This window comes from Cherax quadricarinatus, chromosome 9 (assembly GCF_038502225.1).
Source record: "Cherax quadricarinatus isolate ZL_2023a chromosome 9, ASM3850222v1, whole genome shotgun sequence".
Taxonomy (NCBI): Eukaryota; Metazoa; Arthropoda; class Malacostraca; order Decapoda; family Parastacidae; genus Cherax; species Cherax quadricarinatus.
In genome coordinates this window covers 1,793,938-1,816,968 of record NC_091300.1, presented here as the reverse complement: position 1 = coordinate 1,816,968, position 23,031 = coordinate 1,793,938, and the positions used below count along the sequence as shown (strand labels likewise).

The window sequence follows — 23,031 nt, the reverse complement described above, 5'->3', positions numbered from 1 at the left end:
ACCCACTACGAAAGCAAAAGACTTGGCAGACGATGCACCATCCCCCCAATGAAAAGCAGGGGTGTCACTAGCACGTTAAGAGACCATACAATAAGTGTCAGGGGCCCGAGACTGTTCAACTGCCTCCCAGCACACATAAGGGGGATTACCAACAGACCCCTGGCAGTCTTCAAGCTGGCACTGGACAAGCACCTAAAGTCAGTTCCGGATCAGCCGGGCTGTGGCTCGTATGTTGGTTTGCGTGCAGCCAGCAGCAACAGCCTGGTTGATCAGGCTCTGATCCACCAGGAGGCCTGGTCTCAGACCGGGCCGCGGGGGCGTTGACCCCCGGAACTCTCTCCAGGTAAACTCCAGGTAAACTCGATCCCATCCTGTTCCTCATCCTCATATCTGACATAGACAGGAATGTAAGCCACAGCACCGTGTCTTCCTCTGCAAATGACACACGAATTTGCATGACAGTGTCCTCCATTAAAGACATTGCTAGTCTCCAGGCGGACATCAACCAAATCTTTAAATGGGCTTGCAGAAAATAATATGAAGTTCAATGAAGAAAAATTTCAATTACTCTGATATGGAAAATGTGGGGAAATTAAAACTATATCGGAGTATAAAACACATTCCAGCCACACAATAGAGTGAAAACCTAATGTAGAGGACCTGGGAGTGATAATATCAGAGAATCTCACTTTCAAAGACAACAACATTGTATCAATCGCATCTGCTAGAAAAATGACAGTATGGATAATGAGAGCCTTCAAAACCATGGATACCAAGCCCATGTTGACACTCATCAGGTTGCTTGTTCTATCTAGGCTGCAATATTGCTGCACACTAACAGCACCTTTCAAGGCAGGTGAAATTGCTGACCTACAAAATATACAGAGAACTTTCACAGCACACATAAGTACGATAAAACACCTACTTGGAGAGGGTTTCGGGAGTCAACGCCCCCGCGGCCCGGTCTGAGACCAAGCCTCATGGTGGATCAGGGTCTGGTCAACCAGGCTGTTACTGCTAGCCGCACGCAAGCTGACGTACGAACCACAGCCCGGTTGGTCAAATACTGACTAGGTGCCTGTCCAGTGCCTTCTTGAAGACAGCCAGGGGTCTATTGACAATCCCCCTTATGTATGCTGGGAGGCAACTGAACAGTCTTGGGCCCCGGACACTTATTGTGCTGTCTCTCAATGTACTCGTGGCGCCACTGCTTTTCATCGGGGGAATGTTACATCTCCTGCCGAGTCTTTTGCTTTCATAGGGAGTGATTTTCGTGTGCAAGTTTGATACCAATCCCTCCAGGACCTTCCAAGTGTATATTATGAGAGTAAGACACATGTGCAACATCTGGGTATCTTTATTGTAGACGTTTCGCCATCCAGTGGCTTTATCAATACAAATTCTAGGACTGGGTTGAGGGACTGATTACCTCATTTTCTGTACATAGTTCTACTGTCTTCAAGTTATGTCCTAGAATTTGTATTGATAAAGCCACTGGATGGCGAAACGTCTACAATAAAGATACCCAGATGTTGCACATGTGTCTTACTCTCATCTTGTCGGTATTATATACCATTCGTACACAACTTGTCAGACACTGCAACATCATGGAATCGATATTCTGAGGACATGCACATAACCTTCACGACTACGACAACTACTACTACAACTAACCCATCTCTTTGGGAAGGACCTACTTCCACTGGGGAATCCCGCCTACCAGTGAATATGCCCTCGTCTGCTACACCTGACGTTACTATATAAGCGCCAGGATTCTTTCTTCTGCTTCAGAATCTCCACGACTATGGTGCTGTTCGCACCTACTCCTAGGTTGAGGGACTGATTACCTCATTTTCTGTACATAGTTCTACTGTCTTCAAGTTATGTCCTAGAATTTGTATTGATAAAGCCACTGGATGGCGAAACGTCTACAATAAAGATACCCAGATGTTGCACATGTGTCTTACTCTCATCTTGTCGGTATTATATACCATTCGTACACAAGTGTATATTATCTTGTATCTCTCTCGCCTGCGTTCCAGGGAATACAGTTGAAGTTCCTCGACTTGTATTCCCTGGAACATAGGTGGGAGAGATACGTGATTATATACACTTGGAAAATCCTAGAGGGATTAGTACCAAATATGCACACGAAAATCACTCTTTATGAAAGCAAAAGACTCGGCAGGAGATGCAACATTTCCCCAATGAAAAGCAGAGGCGCCACTAGCACGATAAGAGACAACACAATAAGTGCCAGGGGCCCCAAGACTATTCAGCTGCCTCCCAGCATACATAAGGTGGATTACCAATAGATCCCTGGCTGTCTTCAAGATGACTCTGAACAGGCACCTAAAGTCAGTACCTGATCAGACAGGCTGTGAGTCGTACGTCGGTTTACGTGTGGTATTCCTTTCCTGGATTGTTTCTTTGATGTCTGAACAACTCCGCAACCACAGGCAACAACGATGGTCCTCGTTGGACCTTCCTGCAGTGTGGTATGATCTTTTCATGTTTAGAGCTTTCCTTGATTATATTATTTTTATCTTTTGCTGGCTTGTTGCTGACTTACTCCTGACTCGTTGCTGGCTTGCTTCTGACTTGCTCCCGACTTGCTCCTGGCCTGCTCCTGACCTGCCCCTGACTTGCTCCTGACCTGCCCCTGACTTGCTCCTGACCTGCCCCTGACTTGCTCCTGACCTGCCCCTGACTTGCTCCTGACCTGCCCCTGACTTGCTCCTGACCTGCCCCTGACTTGCTTCTGGCATGCTACTGGCTTGCTCTTTGATTACGTCCGGTGGCTCAAACCCTTGGCATCTACAATTTTCCTCCTGTAGTCTTAACATACACTCTGGATACAAGTTTGCTGCACTTTCCCCCCATCCTGGAAGTGTTCAGTTAGAGGCATCAGGTAACAATGGTCTCTTGATCTGTGTGTGCAATTACCTATTTATATTTGCATATATGAAAAGAACTTACCCAGAATTCCTCTGAAAATCTGCCGACAGAACCCATAGTGGTTACCAGCTGATGAGAGAGGGAGTTGTGACAAGGTTTGGTTGTATGATTCCAAGGAGAGATATACTGTACTTCTGTTGTCACTAGCCGGCGCCTGAGGTTGCTTACACTCTTGTTCAGTACTATGTCCTGCTGTAGCTGGTTGGTGTTCTTATCACGGATCTACACAAGTTGGCAGCACTGACCTTATGATACCGTATGAGCAGCACACAGGAACCTGGACCATTAAATATTAATTAACTTAACGAACAAGAATACCGAAAATATAGACATGTGAAAAAATTTACTTTTTTCCAGTGCTAATATATATATATATATATATATATATATATATATATATATATATATATATATATATATATATAAAGAACATAAGAACATAAGAAAGGAGGAACACTGCAGGAGGCCTGCTGGCCCATACTAGGCAGGTCCTTTACAATTCATCCCACTAACAAAACATTTGCCCAACCCAATTTTCAATGCCACCCAAGAAATAAGCTCTGATGTGAAAGTCCCACTCAAATCCAACCCCTCCCACTCATGTACTTATCCAACCTAGATTTGAAACTACCCAAAGTCCCAGCCTCAATAACCCAACTAGGTAGACTGTTCCACTCATCAACTACCCTATTTCCAAACATATATATATATATATATATATATATATATATATATATATATGTCGTGCCGAATAGGCAGAACTTGCGATCTTGGCTTAAATAGCAACGCTCATCTTGCCATATAGGACAAGTGAAAATTTGTGTATGCAATAATTTCGCCAAAATCATTCTGAACCTAACGAAAAAAATATATTTCACTGTGTTTGTTTAGTATTTAATTATTGTAAACAAATCTAAAATATATTTAGTTGGGTTAGGCTAAAATAAATTGCGATTGTTATAATAAGGTTAGGTAAGTTTTCTAAGTTCCTTTTGGTGCAAAATTATAAATTTTTACATCAACATTAATGAAAAAATATATCTTTAAACGTATAAGAGAAAATTTTAGAAAGGACTTAATTTTAAATGAGTTCTTGCTAATTGACCAGTTTTACATATTCGGCATATGTGTGTGTGTGTGTGTGTAATAAGATTGCAGTAAACAGATGATATCAGAATATGCAAAACAACCACTGTGAAAGAATAGTGAAATTACAAGCGCTTTCGTGACTTCTCACATTATCAAGGAACTATGATAATGTGAAAAGTCACGAAAGCGCTTGGAATTTCACTATTCTTTCACGGTATATATATATATATATATATATATATATATATATATATATATATATATATATATATATATATATATATATATATATATATATATATATATATATATATATATATATAAATGTGTGAGTGTGAGAGTGCGTGGGGGATGGGGTGTGCTGTATGTGTGTGATTGTTTATGAGAGTGAGAGAGAACACACTTCCTTGGATATCTGGCTATAACAACACAGGATGTTGATACACTGTAGCTGTCCCAGTATCATGCTTCGAAATGTTTCGTTAAAATAAGGCTGATTACCCATCATATTACAGTTATAATTAAAATAAGTTACAAGTATTTTTCAGCACAAACAAATTCACAAAGATGTAAAGTCTGTCTACTGGACGCGGATTGATGTCATCTGCAACTCAATGTTACAGTAAATTCCCAACATCCCTCTGTCTTGCTCCAACCGAGCCAACTGAAGTCACCCTGATCATTAATTCGCTGAACAACAAATCAAGAAATTTAGCTTACGTCCCACCACTACTGTACAAACGAGCAGCTCATGTCCTCTCATCCACCATTACATTACTTTTTAACAAATCACTAGAAACCAGCACTTTCCCGACATACTCAAGATAGAAAGAGTTATTTCAGTACACAAAGGTGGAGATCCGAAAGATGTTGACAACTATAGATCAATGCCAAACTTCCTTTTGCTAGCCAAAATCTTCGAGAAACTCGTACAGAAGAGATCATACTCCTTCATAACATTATAAACTAGTCTCAATCCTTGTCAGTTTGGCTTCAGGAGAAACAAAAGCACAAATGACGCAATTATAAAAATGCTAGACCTACTTTACACAGCACTTGAAAAAAATGAATTTTCACCAGGACTCTTTATCGACCTAAGGTAAGCTTTTGATACATCAGACCACAGCATCCTACTTTACAAACTTGATCATTACGGTATTAGAGGCTATGCACTTGCATATATAAAGACTTACCTTGCTAACAGACAGCAGTACGTATTTATTAAGGATACAACCTCCTCATCAAGACCTCTGGACATTGGAATCCTCAGAGGCAACCTGTTCCCTTCCCAGATTTCCAGGAGGCGGGGCGGGGTGTCCTACAGGTGACTGGTGTATCTCCAGAGGCTGCCTGTTGGTTCTAGGAGGTGGCAGCCGAAGAAGGTATGCTTTGTGGCGGGTATCCGGCCGCCCTCTCTTTTGTCCGCGGAGGTGACTATCCTGGAGTGCAGGTTTACTGGCGTGAAGGGTAGGGTATGGCACGGGTTCCACGCTGCACTTGCACTGCTGGTGGTCTCAAGGTCCTCATAGATGAGAGGGGAAACTTACGGCTCTTACATGCTTTCTAGTAACTGTCTCTCCGCAGTCCCTCTTTTTTTTTTTCTTTCCTTCTTTCTTTTTTTCCTTTAAAATAATAATAAGAAAGTACTACCATCATGGAGTCTTCATTCCGTGACTCCCCTCCTCCTTTCAGGCTTCTTTTTGTTACCGCATCCTGTTCTGATCCAGCTTCGTTATTGGACCATTCTCCAGACTTTTCCCATACCCCTGTACCTCCTGCTGGTGACACTTTGTCACCTGCTCCAGGTGCCAAGGCTCCGCCTATTTTTTCTAGTGCCTCTGCCTCTTGTAAGTCTTTAACTATGCGTCCGACTTCCCCAAACACAGTGTGATGGTTTTCGGATCCCCCACCTGCCTCAGGTCGGGCCGCCCGCGGTCCCATGCCTAAATGTTCCAGACCATTTGCTGACAACGGTTCTTCGATTTCTGCTCCTTCCACTCAGCAACGACCTACACGACACCCACTTCCTTTACACACCATGTTTACAAGTACACAGTGGATCAAACTCTTTTCCCTACAACCGACATCTTCAACTGATTATCTTTCAGATGACAGTATTGGTAAAGCTCTTCTATGACATATTGGCCAAAATACGTATATACTTTCACGCTCTTTGGAGTGGTGCGTGCATCGTTATAGTTCAGAATACAGACCAAGTTCATGATCTTACCCATCTGACTTCCATTGATAATGTTCCTATCACAGTTCACAAGCACACTACTCTCAATTCTTGCAGTGGTACTGTGGTCTTCCCACACACCATTGTACAGCATGATTTTCTGTCTTGCGGTGATGATATTTTAGAGCAATTAGCCCTTCAGGACCTTTCGATTCTCAAAGTGGATACATATGTTTTATCCGCTTGCGGGTAGAGGTGCTTTCGCAGTAACATCGCCTGCTTAACTTTTGACATCGTGGGACATCGCCTAGGGGTCCGTTAAGTGGTCCCTACACCCCAACAGTGTCGAAATTGTAATAAAATTGGTAGAATTACCGACAATATGTAAAGTAAAAGGACACATATTGTCGGTAATTCTACCAACTTTATTACAATCTGTCGGACACCGCAACATAATGGATGTGTCCTTTTACTTTATATATTGTCGGTAATTCTACCAACTTTATTACAATCTGTCGGACACCGCAACATAATGGACGTGTCCTTTTACTTTACATATTGTCGGTAATTCTACCAACTTTATTACAATCTGTCGGACACCGCAACATAATGGACGTGTCCTTTTACTTTACAGTGTCGAAATTGTTGGTGCTTCGGACATCCCGTTAAATACTGGAGGTCTGCGGCCGAGTGCCATGTCTGCGGTGCTGCAGATCATGCCAATATGTCTTGCCTTCCCCCCACTTGTCTTAATTGCAATGTAACTCATCATTCTTTTTCCTGCCGATGTCAGGGTTATCTTAATGAATGTGACATCTGTTGTCTTACGGAGAGTGAAGGCCTTGTGCTATGGCTGTCTCTTGGCTCTGCCTTCAGGAGAATCTTCCTCGTGTTCCTTATTCTTGAGTAACTAGGAGACCTCCAGCCTTGGCGGGTCGCCTGCCTACCAGCTCCTCTGGTGCCATGTCTTCTGGGGTCATCCCCATCTCTAATTCTTTTGCAGTTTTACCCCCTGAAACCCCCACCTCCTTACCTCTTCCTACTTCTACTTTTTCATCTCTCCTGCTAGTTTCTCAATCTGCAAGGCCTCGCACGCCTGCACCTTCTTCGTGCCTATCACCTGTGAAGTTGAACCTGTCTCCTAAGCCCAAGTCTCTTCGCATTCCTCCGGTGCTTAGTTCTCACCCTCTTTCTAACTCTCACACAAAGGTGGAGGTTCACCCCTCCTTGTGTGGTCCCCTTTTCTCCTGTTCCCTTTCCCCAGATTTCTTCCCCAGTCCCCTTCTAGCCTCCTTCCTCTCCTGTTCCACCGCAGGACTCTTCTGTCCCTGCTGCCACATCTCTCCAGGTTCATACTCCCCTTCCCTTTCAGACCTCTTTGGTTCCCTCCATAGTCTCCCCGATCTCTACTTGGTCTACCTCACCTGTCTCTGAAGTCATGAAGTCATGGTATCGGCATCTTCCTTGTCCGCTGAAACACTATACTGCAGAGACGAAACCCTCGATGAACACCAGTGTGCCTCCTTATGCCCTTTTTTATTTTTCACAACCCTCGCAGCAATCTTTTCCTTCACAGCATTCTGATTCCTCCTTGTTACACGCTTTCCGTTGCCTCAACACATTGATTTCAACGATCCTACTAGGCCGTAGATTTTATCGCTTCTCATTGTTGGCATACCTATCTTTGTGAATGACAACTTATTTACAATGGAATATTTGTGGCCTCAGGGGTAATCGGGGAGAACTCCAGGTGTTGTTCTATCAGTTTTCCCCAGTATGTGTCGGGTTACAAGAGCCTAAAGTTTGCTCAGCGGTTATACCTGGAGTTTACCTGGAGAGAGTTCCGGGGGTCAACGTCCCCGCGGCCCGGTCTGTGATCAGGCCTCCTGGTGGATCAGAGCCTGATCACCCAGGCTGTTGCTGCTGGCTGCACACAAACCAACGTACGAGCCACAGCCCGGCTGGTCAGGAACCGACTTTAGGTGCTTGTCCAGTGCCAGCTTGAAGACTGCCAGGGGTCTGTTGGTAATCCCCCTTATGTATGCTGGGAGGCAGTTGAACAGTCTCGGGCCCCTGACACTTATTGTATGGTCTCTTAACGTGCTAGTGACACCCCTGCTTTTCATTGGGGGGATGGTGCATCGTCTGCCAAGTCTTTTGCTTTCGTAGTTTACCTGGAGTTTACCTGGAGAGAGTTCCGGGGGTCAACGCCCCCGCGGCCCGGTCTGAGACCAGGCCTCCTGGTGGATCAGAGCCTGATCAACCAGGCTGTTGCTGCTGGCTGCACGTAAACCAACATACGAGCCACAGCCCGGCTGATCCGGAACTGACTTTAGGTGCTTGTCCAGTGCCAGCTTGTAGACTGCCAGGGGTCTGTTGGTAATCCCCCTTATGTGTGCTGGGAGGCAGTTGAACAGTCTCGGGCCCCTGACACTTATTGTATGGTCTCTTAACGTGCTAGTGACACCCCTGCTTTTCATTGGGGGGATGGTGCATCGTCTGCCAAGTCTTTTGCTTTCGTAGTGAGTGATTTTCGTGTGCAAGTTCGGTACTAGTCCCTCTAGGATTTTCCAGGTGTATATAATCATGTATCTCTCCCTCCTGCGTTCCAGGGAATACAGGTTTAGGAACCTCAAGCGCTCCCAATAATTGAGGTGTTTTATCTCCGTTATGCGCGCCGTGAAGGTTCTCTGTACATTTTCTAGGTCAGCAATTTCACCTGCCTTGAAAGGTGCTGTTAGTGTGCAGCAATATTCCAGCCTAGATAGAACAAGTGACCTGAAGAGTGTCATCATGGGCTTGGCCTCCCTAGTTTTGAAGGTTCTCACTTTATTTGTCTCATTTTTTGCTATGTGCTGTTGCATTCTTCTGATCCCTTTCCTGATGAAATTTTTAATGAGAGTATACTTCTTGTGCACATTGGTATACCGTTTCAATAGGTCTTTGATCGTTCTCTGCTTCATTATACTGCAGCCTGTATTTATTTTCATAGGTGGTATACAGTTTGCTCTCTATATCTCTCCCCTTCCCGTGCATTCTGCATTTCAGATGTTCAATTCTTGATCTCTTTTCTGCCGCCGCCCATCTTGTTGTTAGGTGATTTTAACGCTCATCATCATCTTTGAGGAGGGTCCCACTGTGACTCTCGTGGTGATCAGTTGGATACTTCTCATTTCTCATCCTCTTCATGTTTTAAATATGGGTGCTCCCACCTATTTTGACTCTCACTCAGTCTCTCTCTTGTATTGATCTTTCTATCTGTTCCTCATCAATTGCCCTTGATTATGCTTGGTCTGTTCTCCCGGATTTGGACGACAGTAATCACTTTCCTATTATTCTTACTTCTACTACATATTCCCGATCGCCTCGTAGCCCTCGTTGGCAATTTGGACGAGCGAATTGGGACTTATACTCTCATCTTACCGCTTTTTGTGGGGACCCGTCTTCGTTCTCTATTGATGAGCTGGTGCACCAGTTTTCGACCTTGGTTTTGACTGCAGTGTCACTTTCTATTCCTCAAATTTCAGGCAGTCATTCTCAGACATGCATGCCTTGGTAGTCTCCTGCGTGTGCCCATGCAGTGCATTTGAAACGGGACCATTATCGATATAATTGGACTGCAGATCGTCTTTTGGAATTTAAGCGAACAAGGGCAGTCACTCGCCGCATCATACACGACGCTAAATGCACTTGTCGGCAAGACTACGCTTCTACTGTTACTTCGACTTTCCCTGTGTGTGCAGTTTGGAAGAAGGTACGGAAGTTGTGTGGCGAGTGGGCTCTGTACCCAGCTCCTGTTTTGTGGATTCCTGGTGTTAGTGTTGCGGAACCTTTGATGTAGCCATGGAAATCGGGAACTATCTTGTCCGTGTCTCCCAAGGGCTTCACCTCTGTCCCTCATTTCTCGCTTCTAGGTCTGCCAGGGAGCAGTCGCCCTTGGATTTCTCTTCTAATGGGATGGAACCATATAATGTACCTTTTACTCTCTAAGAGCTATAGTTCACGCTTTCTGTTTGCCGGTCATCGGCAGCTGAGCCAGATGATATTCATATCCGTATGCTACAGCATCTGCATTCTACAACCCTTAAAGTCCTTTCGCGTCGAACAGATGGCAAATCCTGTCTCGTACACCTGCTTGAGTTTTGTGTCAAGGCAACAGAAGTAAAACAAAAATGGGGTGGGTAGACTGAGTATTTTGGACTACAAGAAAACGTTTGACAAAACCTAGAGTAGCAGGCAGTACTAACAAGGAAAGTACTGCAATGGATCAAGGAATGCCTAACACGAAGAAAGCAGAAAATGGTTGTCCGGAGAGACATCGGAATGGGCAAGTGCAGCTATCATCATCATCATCATCATCATCATCATCATCATCATCATCATCATCATCATCATCATCATCATCATCATCATCATCATCATCATCATCATCATCATCATCATCATCATCATCATCATCATCATCATCATCATCATCATCACCACCACCAGGGTGAAGCGCTGAACCTGTAGGGGTCATACAGCACATGGAGAATGGGTGGCGATCAGGTTCGATCCATGGAAGAGGATATGTTAACTTCCTTGAATCAAGAGAACCTCACCGGCATCAAGGCGATGTTTTCTTGATTATCCCTTGAGATCTAAAGTGACAAATGGGGCTCCGCAAGGATAGGTATTGCGACGGGTACTGTTTCCGGTGTACGTGAACATGTCATGCCGGAAGAAATAGATGCTGATGTATCCTTGTCAGCAGATGATATGAAATTTTTAGGGATAAAAACAGGAGAGTACAATAAAAGACCACAGACGGAATTGGACAAACTGCAGAGCTGACGAGTGGTTATTGAAATTCAGCCCCACCAAGTGCAAGGTTACGGAAATTGGGGAAGGGCAAAGACCAAAAATAAAGTACAGGCTCGAGGAACAAAGGTCATAAACCTTACTCGGGGAGAAGATCCTCGAGGTACGCATAGTACCAACCAAATAACCTCTGCAGCTTTAGTGCGTTTGGCAAATCAAAAGATCAGTTTTCAGGAATCTCAACAAACAATACGCAACACTGTATATGATATATATGCCATGCCGATCTTCGAGTATGCAGGACCAACATGAAACTCTCATCTGATTAGGCATCACACTTAACTAGATAAAATGTAAAGAGTTACAACAAGACTAGTCCCAGAGCTAAAGGGTATGTGCTGTGCGGCAAACACAGCCCCTCTCAAACCTGAGATTAATTTTTATAATATTAACTACATTAATTTGAAGGACTTTCACCATAAAAATTAACAGATTATTTGACACTTCAAAACGCACCTCTGGTTCAGTAGATAAGAATGTATAACTACTATAATTCATAATTATTCCACTTTGCATGCAAAACTATATCCTTATTTCTTGTTTTACATAAAGCGCGTTTTACAGGGGTAGACATCGTTGTTGCTAAAATAGCTGGAAAATACTCCCTCGTTACTTATTGTGAAGGACGGGTGTGTTTTACTGGTAGGGAAAAATACCCGGGTGGTGTGTGCCAGATGGGAGGGTATGCGGGTGTCTAACTTGCCAGATATACATACTTGCACTCGCCTACCTTAAATCTCGCAACCTATACATAAGCTGCAGAATTTTAATATTTGTTTTTCTAAAATCAGATATCCTGAGTTAAAAAATCACAAAATGTGATTTTATCACAATTTACAGTCTATTATGCAGAATTAAATTACCCAAAAAATTTAATCTGTATTATTATTATTATTATTATTATTATTATTATTATTATTATTATTATTATTATTATTATGTTTATTGTCGTTCTTATTATTATATTCCCACAAATGTCGCTCACTCAAATGGGAGAGGAAATATCGATTCGATGTGTCTTGACGAATGGTACAATTCATAGGGTTGAGTTGGGGTTGTTGAGGTGGTCTGAACATGTACGGATGATGGAGAGGGTGTGTAAATCTGAAGGAAGAGGAAGGTAGAAGAGCCAGTGGTTGTCACAGGAACGACTAGAGGGAGGGGATAAAAGAGGCTGGCATGGAGATAAGTAGTTATTAATTGGTGTGACGTTAGTGTGAGCAGGATAACTTTTATGAAGGGGTCAGGGAAACTGGTTAGCCGAACTTTAGTCCTGGAGGTGGGAAGGACAGTGCCTACACTCTGAAAATTAAAGGGTGGTGAATGTCGCACTCGGAGGGTAATCTGATTGAGATGTCAGTTCACTTCTGGAAAGGCGGTGATTGAATAAATGTTAATCAGTGTGTTTTCTTCTTTGGGTCACCTTACCTTACGGGGAGACAGCCGTTGAGTTTATATATATATATATATATATATATATATATATATATATATATATATATATATATATATATATATATATATATATATATATATATTATACATATGCCGAATAGGTAAAATTGGTCAATTAGCAAGAGCTATTTAAAATTAAGTTCTTCCTAAAATTTTCTCAAACTTTTAAAGATATATTTTTTCATTTATATTAATGTAAAAATTAATAATTTTGTACCAAAAGAACCTTAGAAAACTAACTTCATTATAACAAGCGCAATTTAATTTAGCCTAATCCAACTCAATATATTTTAGATAAGTTTACAATAATTTAGTAATAAACAAACACAATGAAATATATTTTTTTCGTTAGGTTCAGAATGTTTTTTGCGAAATTATTGCATACACAAAATTTCGCTTGCCTTATTCGGCAAGAAGAGCGTTGCTATTTAAATCAGTGAAAAAATAGAAAAATACTAGTGCTCTTGCAATTCTATTTTTCACAGTGGTATACCTAGAGTATAGTTGGAGAGAGTTTCAGGGGTCAGCGCCCCCGCGGCCTGGCTTGAGACCAGGCCTCCTGGTAGATCAGGATCTGATCAATCACTCTGTTACTGCTGGCCGCACGCAAACCGACGTAAGAACCACAGCCCGGCTGGTCAGGTACTGACTTTAGGTGCATGTCCAGCGCCTGCTTGAAGACAGCCAGGGGTCTATTGGTAATCCCCCTTATGTATGCTGGGAGGCAGTTAAACAGTCTTGGGCACCTGACACTTACTGTGTTGTCTCTCAGTGGAGTTCCTGCTTTTCATTGGGAGAATGTTGCATCTGCCAGTCCGAATTTTAAGCCATTTTCATCTGCTCTATCTTGGCCCAGCACTGGGAAACCATGATTTAGGGTTCATATAAACTGCAGGCCCAGTTGAGGGCCAATATTTTTTGGTAATTGTAGATTCTTTTTCAAAATTCTTAGATGTGCAAGTAACTAGTTGATGACATCCACAGTTACTACTGAGCTACTGAGGAAATTCTTTCCTAATTTTGGGTTACAAGACATAGTTTATGGAACAACGTGCAATGTGAACAGACTGACTGATGTTGTAGTGGCCAGGCTTAGGCTTGGTTACAAGTACTTCTGGAAGTTTGGGAGACACACAGATGATGATCAAACTAAATGTAAATTATGTGATCAGGCATATGGTCACTGTCTTGAACACTATGTGCTTAATTGTCAACTTAATGAGGAATACAGAGACAGACAGTATAATAACCTATGTGACATGTCAAGATATCTTATTAATGAAAATAAGATCCCAGATATACTAAGCAAATTTCCTAAATTTGCTTGTAACAGATAAGTGAACTATAGATATGTAGATATAAATCCATATGTATTCATGTTAACCCCTTGGGACCTAGTTCCTGGGCCTTTTGTGTATCCATATGCTCTCGCGCTACCGTCCACAGGATGGATAAGGGGTGCACAATAAACTAGCCACTTCGGTGGCAAAATCTAAAATCTAATCTAAGACATAGATGTGTCAGATAATGCTCCATACTTGCAGATGTAGTATACACAGACTTTGCAAAAGCCTTTGACAAGTGTGACCATGGGGTAATAGCACACAAAATGCGTGATAAAGGAATAACAGGAAAAGTTGGTAGATGGATATATAGTTTCCTAACAAATAGAACACAGAGTAGTGGTAAACAGAGTAAAGTCTGAGGCGGCTACGGTGAAAAGCTCTGTTCCGCAAGGCACAGTACTCGCTCCTATCCTGTTCCTCACCCTCATATCTGACATAGACAAGGATGTAAGCCACAACACCGTGTCTTCCTTTGCAGCTGACACCCGAATTTGCATGAGTGTCCTCCACTGAAGACACCGCAAGACTCCAGGCGGACATCAACCAAATCTTTAAATGGGCTGCAGAAAACGTATGAAGTTCAATGATGAGAAATTTCAATTACTCCGATATGGAAAACGTGAGGAAATTAAAACTATATCGGATTATAAAACAAACTCCAAACACACAATAGAGCGAAAAACTAATGTAAAAGACCTGGGAGTGACCATGTCAGAGGATCTCACCTTCAAAGACCATAACAGTGTATCAATCGCATCTGCTAGAAAAATAACAGGATGGATAATGAGAACTTTCAAAACTAGGGATGCCAAGCCCATGATAACATTCTTCAGGTCGCTTGTTCTATCTAGGCTGAAATATTGCTGCACACTAACAGCACCTTTCAGGGCAGGTGCAATTGCTGATCTAGAAAATGTAGAGAACCTTCACGGCACACATAACCGCTATAAAACACCTAAATTACTGGGAACGCTTGAAGTTCCTCAACCTGTACTCCTTAGAATGCAGGCGGGAGAGATACATGATTATATACACTTGGAAAATCCTAGAGGAATTATTACCAAACTTCCACGCGAAAATCATTCCTTATGAAAGCAAAAGACTCGGCAGACGATGCAACATCCCCGCAATGAAAAGCAGGGGTGCCACTAGCACGATAAGAGATAACACAATAAGTGTCAGGGGCCCAAGACTGTTCAACTGCCTCCCAGCATACATAAGGGGGATTACCAATAGACCCCTGGCTGTCTTCAAGCTGGCACCGGACATGCACCTAAAGTCAGTACCTGATCAGCCGGGCTGTGGTTCGTACGTCGGGTTGCCTGCTGCCAACAGCAACAGCCTGGTTGATCAGGTCCTGATCCACCATGAGGCCTGGTCACAGACCAGGTCGTGGGGGCGTTGATCCTCAAAACCCTCTCCATTTATACTTTGTACCACAAGAGCTGGAAGCCTTCTTTAGTAAAAATAGTATTGAACATGTTACTCCAGCTTCATACCATCCATCATCAAATGGTCTGGCAGAGAGGGCAGTAAGGACGTTAAAGGAAGGATTACACAAATTTACAAAAGGATCTCTTAATACCAGATTATGTAGGTTCTTATATAACCATAGGAAAACTGTTCATTCCTCCACTAGTAAGACACCAGCAGAAATGATGTTTAATAGGATTTTAAAGTCCCTGTAGCGGCTGTCAGACGTTTTGTTAGGGAAGACTCAGTCATTGCCTAACGCCTGTTTACCAGGAGTTTACCTGGAGAGAGTTCCGGGGATCAACGCCCCCGCGGCCCGGTCTGTGACCAGGCCTGTTGGTGAATTTCAGGGAGGCGAAGCAATTTCAAGTTGATGCTGTGTATGTCAAAATTTTTGGGAAAGGTGACTCTTGGGTAGAAGGGAAGATTGTGGAGGTATTAGGGGTTTGGAATTACAAAGCGTTAGAGGTTTTGGTAATATGATATGGAAAAGACATATAGATCAACTCATACCAAGGTTTAGGAGTGGAGAGCAACCACTGATTCCAACAGTACCAGAAGCTGTAAGCAATGGTTTAGAGGAACTGCCTACAGTAGATAATAGTGGTAAACTTAAGGATCAAGTTAGCATTCAGGAAGAACCTCCTGGAAGGTCTGATGAGGAAAACGGCAGCATGATAGGACAGGCTGCACCTCAGGACAGTGCAAACCCTCCATATCTACGGCGTTCCAGAAGAGTGGTCAGACCTCCAGATACTAAGTTGGAGTTATAAGTAGTTTGGATGATGAGCTAATCTTTATATGGTAACCATTCCACCTGTTGTGATGATGTAAGGTAATTTAGAAAAGGAGGACTGTAAGTTGTTGAGTAGTGAGAGGATTAAATACTATGTTATGTTCATTATTTTATAACTGTGTTGTTGTTGTTGAGCCGGGCCGTGGAGAGTAGTACACTTGTTATTGTTACTCTGGCTTTCATTAACCTACAACTATAACAGGGCTCGTGTTATTATTATTATTATTATTATTATTATTATTATTATTATTATTATTATTGTTATTATTATTATTATTATTATTATTATTATTACTACTACTACTATTATTATTATTATTATTATTATTATTATTATTATTATTATTATATTAAAAGGAAGCGCCAAGCCTGTACGGCGTAGCTATTAAGTCTGTTAATGGTAATTAAATCACAGAATTTTAGTGAAAAAATATTGAAATACTTGTCAGTTATTCGGTTAGCTGACATATCATCTATAAATTTCTGTTCAGCAAATGTTAGAAATGTTGAGTATAAGAAGTTCAACACCGTTGGGAAATCCACTACTGAAAAACTTTTGTAAGAAAACACACTATCACTAAGACATCCTGAGATGGTTACCACTAACAAGCATCCTGTAAAACTCTTAAAATTAAGAAATATATCCGGTCATGAATGTTTTACTGAATAGCACATGTGTCCAAACCCCTATATATGAACCTAACCTAAATGTTAATACTAAATCAGAACTCCCACAAATAACTAAAAGCAAAAATACACCCTCCAGCCTTGAGGAATGGGAGGTAATCTGGATCAAGAGCCTCTCACTGGCGTCAAGGTGCCTCCCTTGAAGGGCTTGAATCAAGAGTCTGTGGCCGGCAGAGAGGAAGGAAGATAAGCAAGACAGAATGTCAAATGAGTGAAAAAAAAAGCATGATAATAACCAAAGCCAACCTTAATATTTCCTTTTCGAAAGGTCATTCAATTGTTTTGCATGCGCACTTCTAGTAAGTTAATAAGTGAACGATAGTGAATGGGTGTCTTTATTATACCTCTGTAACTTGCTCAGCTATCGAAACTTTGGAGTCCAGTCCCTGGACCAATTATGTACCTCTGTAATCTTTTGACTACCGCCCACTGGATGGGTATGGGGTGCATAATAAACATATTAAACTAAACTATTATGTTTAAGGGGGCAAGGGGTACCCAACATCGGAGGGAGACTGTTAGTGCTTTACAGAAAGAAACATAACCACATCAGTAAACACAGAAAAAAAATCGTTTAGCAAGTCATAGCGGAAAGCCTCGCTCAGATGACTAAACGTTCCAACTAGGGATCATCATATGTGACTGAGACGCGCGTCGAGAAACATTTGTCTTGTTGCCTGACAAACCACAGCGGATAAATTTTTATTAGTAGTAGTAGTATTCATGAAGAGGCGCTAAACTCGTCGGGGTAATACAGTGCCCTGGGGATTTGAAGAGAATCATAATGGGCTTGGCATCCCTAGTTTTGAAGGTTCTCATTATCCATCCTATCATTTTTCCTAAGGGACGTGGTAGATACTTTGTTGTGATGTATGAAAGTGAGATCCTCTGACATTATCACTCCCAGGTCCTTCACATTAGTTTCTCGCTCTATTATGTGGTTGGAATTTGTTTTATACTCCAATACAGTTTTAATTTCCTCGAGTTTTCCATAGTGGAATAATGGAAATTTGTCTTCGTTGACCTGTTGACAAAGCTCTTGTATCAAGAATCCCAAGACAATAGATTGGGATCACTCAATTTGCACTTGAGAGATAGATTGGCGAATGAAAAGTAAGAACAAATAAAAGCAATATAATGTTGGGATTGGAAGATAAAGAATCTTAATACAAAGAGGGAGTTGTCACAGTTGTTTTTTGCCGACGACATGGTGTTTTGGGAAGATTCTGACGAGAAGTTGCAATGGTTGGTGGACGAATTTGGAAGGGTGTGTAAAGGAGGGAAATTGAAAGTGAACATAGGAAAGACCAAGGTGATGAGGGTAACAAATAAATTTAGGTAATGGAAGACTGGACATTAGATTGGACGGAGGGAGTATTGAAGAAGTGAATGTGTTCAGATATTTAGGATTGGACTTGTCAAATGGGGTCTATGAAAAAACTAAGTGAACCATAGAATTGACAAGGGAAAAGGTGAGTGGTGCATTAAGGCATCTATTGAGACAAAGAACATTATCCATGGAGGCAAAAAGGAGAATGTTTGAGAGTATAGTGATACCAACACTCTTCTATGGGTGTGAAGCATGAGTTGTAAATGTTGCAGCAAGCAGGAGGCTAGAGGCAGTGTAGATGTCGTGTCTGAGAGCAATGTGTGATGTGCATATTATGCAAAGCATTCATAGCATGGAGATTAGAAGATGCGAGATTACTAGAAGTATTATCCAAAGGGGTGATGATGGGATGTTGAGGTGATTTGGACATTTAGAGAGATGGAACAAACTAGGATGATGTAAGAATAGAAGACAAGGCAGGGTAGGGATCGTCCTAGGAAAGGTTGGAAGAGGTAAGGGAGGTTTTTGTATGCCAGGGGATTGGTTATCCAGCCAGTGTGAGCATGTTAGATAGGAGTGAATGGAGACAAGTGTTTTTTATGATTTCATTTGCTGGTTGAGTGTGAGGCAGGTAACATTTATGAAGGGATTCAGGGAAACCGGTTAGCCGGACTTGAATTCTGGAGGTAGGAAGTACAGTGCCTGCGTTCTGAAAGAGGGGTGGGGATATTTGCAGTTTTGAACTGTAATATCCGCCCTGCTCTGGCAAGACAGTGATGGTGAAAGTTTTCTTTTTTTCTTTTTTGGGTCACCTTACCTTGGTAGGAGACGGCCAGTGTGCTGAAAAAAAAATGATGGATGGCTAGATCTAAATGACAAACGTAAAAATAAAAGAAGTTATGTCCAGAACAAATCTATATTTATAGACGTTTTTCTCTCTTTGGTAAGCCGAGTCCCCAAGCGAAACGTTGTCTTTATCAAGTTTCCAGTCTGCCATAGTATCATTTATCAAAGTTTTCAACTGATTTATGTTTTTGTTTTTTTCATCAAAATGAGATTTAATGAAGTTGCTTACAACAGCTAAGGCCATAATTTGGAACACTTCCAAGTTTGATAAAATCAAGATTCATTAAAGATAAAGTAAAGCGCAACAGTTTAGTAATGAAGTTGTAGAAGAGAGGAACAAACTGTGTAGCTTTAAAACTGATTAAAGACATGCACAAGCGGGAATGGTGGTGTATGAGTCAAACTTACTCTATGGTGGCCAGTGTACCTCCTGGTGCATCAAACACATCGGCAAAGTCATTTAATGACGTTGCTCGAGCTTTGTCATGTAAATGGAAAAGCCCAAACGGGTGCAACGTAGCACACAAGTTAGTTTAGTATCTTTAATACCAACAAATATATAAATTAGACACGTGTGTAACTTTGGAAACTTGTCTAACGAACGAAACGTGAAATAAAAAGCTTAAGGCTTATGTACCTTTGATTCACCATAAACTACCTCTGATATGCTTTCTGCAGTGATTCTCTTCCTATTTTATCATAACATCCTCTAATTTGCTAATCTGGTGAACGTAAAAGTATGTGTGTCTTTTCATGCTGGAAGGACACCTATATACCTCTTACGTGCTCAACCCACACTGATTCTTCTTTATACTGAAGGGGAAGCGCTAAAGCCATAAGCCTAATACAGCCCCTGGAAAATGGGAGACAGATTTGATTCGAAGGAGAGTGCGGATTCAGTATTTTCATTTTTGTATTAAGATTTATTATTATTATTATTATAATCAAAAAGAAGCGCTAAGCCACAAGGGCTTTTGTATTAAGAGCCATTCACCAGAGTCAAGGTAGCCAACCGCCCCCTCCCCCTTTTATTTATTTATTTATTTAATGTCTTCGCAAAAGGGAATCGGGTTGAAGATGGGCGCCCGCTCACCTAGAAACTTAATTAAATCTTTTAAAAACATTGCACACACTATGCTCCTCAAGTTTCCCATCAATACATTCAGTTAACGGAACATAACAAGTTTAAATCACTCATCGACACATAATAATGCAAGAGGATTAATTGGCTCGTGCTGAGCAAATATTCATATCTGTTAATCCACACTTTATAAGCAATAAAAACCTACAACAGGCCTACTGGCTCCTACTAGGCAGGTTCACTAAGGAGTCTGTTACATTCAAACTATTATCCTGTTGGTTAAATAAGTTTTCCAGTAAGAAAGGGCCCGGGGAGAACTTATATAAATAAACATGGAGAGCAGGTTTGTTTACACGAGTGCTCACTATAAAGATTACGACTATGTGGGTCTTGTCTTGCTGAGAGAGGGCGCTGGTGACACTGCTGGCACTCTGATGTTGTGGCAATGACTGCGGGTGCCACCACACACAGTAAGAGGGATGGGGGAGGGAGACTGCTTTGGCACTCATGCCTTAACCCCCGACCCCTCCATTACCACCAGACACGTATTACCCCCACCTATCTCATTTACCCTACTACATCTCCTGTTGACTACCTTCTCTGTATCTTGTTTATTTCTCGTACCACCATGCTCCTATTTTATATATTAATTTTGTCTTACTTGGTGATATCTTCATAACTTTATTTTTCCCGTGTGTGGGAAAGGCATACACAAAGACAGTAATTCACAAATAACAGTTATTATTATAATCAAAAAGAAGCGCTAAGCCACAAGGGCTATACGGACACGAATAACAGTAATTCCAGTTCTGCTGAAACGATTTTTCTTACACTGTCTAACTTGCTCAGCTATCAAAACTTTGGAGTCCAGTCCCTGGACCAATTATGTACCTCTGTAATCTTTTGACTACCGCCCACAGGATGGGTATGGGGTGCATAATAAACATATTAAACTAGCTAACTAACTTTGCTGCTGCTGCTACCCAACTTAAATACTGGACAATGTCCTCATTGCATTACCGAAGTCTTCCAGTTCAAGCTTTCCTTGATGTTGGTGAGGGGCTCTTGATTTAGGGAATTGGATCTGTGCTCCAGTTCCCCAAATTAAGCCTGAATGCCTTCCACATCCCCCCCCCAGGCGCTGTATAATCCTCCGGGTTTAGCGCTTCCCCCTTGATTGTAATAATAATAATCCAGTTCAAGCTCACAGATTTCACAGCCTGCACAAAACCCATACTGTGTGATGGAAAATGACAGCAAACACTCATAGCACACTAATTATCACATAGAAGGGTAGGGTAGCAGCACACTGCCAGGGCACCCATTTTTATTCTGTAAAAAAAATCGTTCTTCCCTTTTTTCCTTCGTCCTTTCTACACTTTTATGTAACTATCAAATAGAATAGAGTAGCAGAACATTACTGTCACCAGTTTTGCTAAGTAAAATAAAGAAAATTCTGCCACCTTTTTCGCCATCGTTCTGCTGAAGTCTCCGCTCAGGATAACAAATTTCGTTATCCCATATATGCAACACTTCATGTAATGGAATGTGACAGAACATTATTATTATTATAATCAAGGGGAAGCGTCTAACTGGAGCACAGATCCAATTCCCTAAATCAAGAGCCCCTCACCAACATCAAGGAACCTTCCTTGAGGGGACAGAACAACATAGCTAGCTTTAACAACTATGAAGCTCTAGTAAGGTAGTTACACACTGCGGATGTACCAGATTAAGGAAAAAAAAGGCCTCAATGAAAATATGCCACACTCTGGCTTTCCTGGATTATCTTGGGTTATTAGCATTGTAGATTAAGTATCCCGTATGCATATATATAATTTGAGTTAATGTGTTCATGGTAATAAGGAATAAGGAATATCCACTAGGAATTTTTATTGACCTAAGAAAAGCTTTTGACACAGTAGACCACATCATACCCCACAAACTTGACCATTACGGTATAAGAGGCCATGCGCTTGCTTATTTCAAATCTTACCTTACTAATAGGTATCAGTATGTCACCATTAAAGACACAGCATCAACAACACGGCCACTTGATACTGGAGTTCCGCAGGGAAGTGTCCTTGGTCCCCTGCTCTTCCTCATATACATCAATGATCTTCCAAACGTATCCCAACACCTGAAACCCATTCTCTTTGCTGACGACACGACTTATGTCATCTCTCACCCTAATCTTGCCACTCTCAACACCATTGTTAACGAGGAGCTGATCAAAATATCGACTTGGATGACATTATTATTATTATAATCAAGGGGGAAGCGCTAAACCCGGAGGATTATACAGCGCCTGGGGGGGGATGTGGAAGGTATTCAGGCTTAATTCGGGGAAGTGGAGCACAGATCCAATTCCCTAAATCAAGAGCCCCTCACCAACATCAAGGAACCTTCCTTGAGGGGTGTAGACTTGGATGACAGCCAATAAACTTACGCTTAACACTGACAAAACCTACTATATTATGTTTGGTAGCAGAGCAGGAGATGCACAAATTAACATTAAGATTGACAACACTCTAATTACCAGACATAATGTGGGCAAATTCCTAGGCCTATACCTTGACAACAACCTGAATTTCAGCACCCATATCCAACATATAACCAAAAAAGTATCCAAAACGGTTGGGATTCTCTCCAAGATATGATGCTACGTGCCGCAAAATGCCCTTCTCACACTATACCACTCACTTATTTATCCATACCTCACCTATGCTATTTGTGCTTGGGGGATCAACTGCAGCAACACACCTAAAGCCAATAATAACCCAACAAAAAGCTGCAGTAAGAATAATCACTAAATCCCATCCCTGGCAACACCCCCCCCCCCACTCTTCATAGATCTAAACTTACTCCCTGTTCAGTACATCCACACTTACTACTGTGCAATCTACATCTACAGGGCCTTAAACTCTAATA

At 41.8% G+C, this 23,031-nt stretch overlaps 1 long non-coding RNA gene across 1 annotated transcript in view; it reads right to left on the bottom strand.

The window, feature by feature from the left end:
• Window positions 1–20,643, bottom strand: part of LOC138852484 (uncharacterized) — a 40,417-nt gene extending 19,774 nt beyond the window's left edge. Inside the window, exons 1-2 of the long non-coding RNA XR_011391799.1 lie at window positions 20,466–20,643; window positions 2,980–3,235 (exon numbers count right to left, since the gene is read on the bottom strand). This is a non-coding gene — a long non-coding RNA (uncharacterized lncRNA). The remainder of the gene's footprint in view (window positions 1–2,979; window positions 3,236–20,465) is intronic.
• Between the last annotated feature and the right edge of the window lie 2,388 nt (window positions 20,644–23,031).